Source organism: Ostrea edulis, chromosome 1 (assembly GCF_947568905.1).
Source record: "Ostrea edulis chromosome 1, xbOstEdul1.1, whole genome shotgun sequence".
Taxonomy (NCBI): domain Eukaryota; kingdom Metazoa; phylum Mollusca; class Bivalvia; order Ostreida; family Ostreidae; genus Ostrea; species Ostrea edulis.
Window position 1 is genome coordinate 59,674,469 of NC_079164.1, and position 2,205 is coordinate 59,676,673.

Genomic DNA, 2,205 nt, shown 5'->3' on the forward strand with positions numbered 1-2,205 from the left:
TAAAATGTGAAGCAAACATCGTACCATCTACACTTACTCGTATACTAGAAAATATTTGGATTACAGAAGAAACACCTGATGATTGGAAGATGGGGCTTACAACCAAACTACCAAAGAAAGGCGACTTATCTGATTGTAATAACTGGAGAGGAATTATGCTGCTTTCTGTTACCAGCAAAGTCCTTAGTAGAATTGTTTTCAATAGAATAACCAGGGAAGTAGATACCTGTTTACGAAAAAATCAAGCTGGTTTTAGAAAAGGAAGATCTTGTAGTGACCAGATATTTTCTCTAAGGCAGATAATTGAGCAAAGCAATGAGTGGACCAACACACTTTATGCCAATTTTATTGACTTCCAGAAAGCATTCGATAGCATATAGATAGAAATTCATTAAGGAAAATTTTGTCTCATTATGGAATCCCATCTAAAATTATTAGCATCATCAAAGTTTTATATTCAGATTTTAGAGCAAAAGTCATTTGTGGTACTGAACTTTCACCTGAACTAGAAATTAGAACAGGAGTTAAACAAGGCTGTCTTCTGTCACCGCTTCTCTTCTCCATATGTGTGTGGAGTGGCTTATGAAGGAAATTACGAAAGACACAAACAGGGGCCTGCAATGGACATTCACGGGTGGGGGGGGGGGGGTGCAAAATGCAATAGGACACGCATATATTTTGACTTGCATACTGATAGGACTCCAACTTTTTATTTTATTTCAACACTGATAGGATAGCTTTATTTTATTTTATTATTTTTTTTTTTGCGAATGTATCAATGAATAAAAAATATAAAGTATTTCAAACATTTAATTCAAATATCTTACAAACTATAATGCTGATTTGTGTGCATGCTTTATTTCATGTCCAAGTTGAATATACTAGAGACAATTTGCAATAAAATACGGGACCTTTGTAAAAAAAATTATATATTAAAACATGAAATTTAAAATCACAAAAGAATTATTCACCTGTGAATAAAATTGCAAAAATTACATGTAAGTTTTGCATGGAGTATGGATTTCAATCATAAAAAATATAAATGGTATATCATGTTGGTCATAACTTGAAAGATACAGACCAGAATTTAACTAAGTCTAAACACAACTTTGCCATTACAACCTATTATTGGGTCAAATGCTGTCTGAATTGTTTCATACCGAGTGTTAGGCCGTTCTTGGCACACTGATTTTGACTAAGGATAGCTCCGTTTACCTGATCAAGATGTAGGGCTCAAGGTGGGTGTGGCCGGTCGACAGGGGATGCTTACTCCTCCTAGGCACCTGATCCCATCTCTGGTATATCCAGGAGTCCGTGTTTGCCCAACTTTCTATTTTGTATTGCTTATAGGAGTTATATGAGATTGATCACTGTTCATTATCTTCACCTTTCGTATAAAATACTGAGATGTGAAAAATACTTGTTAGTACATGAGACAACAATTCAGTAAAACAGTAATAAAAAAAATATGCAAAATATAGCACTTTAAACAACAATTTAACAAAAAGAAAAAAAAAAAGAAAGATGAAATTAATGAGATTTGTAACTTCACTAGATAAATTACCGAACAAACATGACAAAGTAAACAAGTTTCTCAGGAGCTTGAATCCCTCGGCTGATATAACTAGAGAGACCATTATGAACTCTAGAGATTTTTTAAATGAAGTAAAAATGGTGTTTTAACTTTAATCATACATACAGTGGCGGATTTAAGAGGGGGGGGGGCGCAGCCGGCGCCCCCCCCCCCTCCTAAAATTTTCAAATTTAAGGTAAATCATGGTATCTTGTTTAGAAAAATGTACTAAACGATAAAAGAAGCAATAATTTCTTCCACTCCCGGAGAAATAAATGACAAAATCTTTTGATTTCTTGAATTACTTTATTGGGAGACCTAAAAAAAAAATTCCAAAAACCCTTAAAATTTGTGTCATTTTATTAATTTCATCTTATTAAAAATGATAGAAAACAGTACAAATGACTAAATAGGAGACATATATCAAGCCCTATAAAATCCAGGAGCTTTAAAATCTGTAAAATCCAGGACCCACAGGGGACCTCAAGGCGATATGGAATGCACCGGTCCCAACCCTCCAATAAATACTGACCGGTCCCTAAAGATACAGAATACAGTCTATAACAAAAGGGATAATCGCATCGGGATCGGGATCTGATTGATACAGACCTCGTGAAAACAAACTTAAGCAG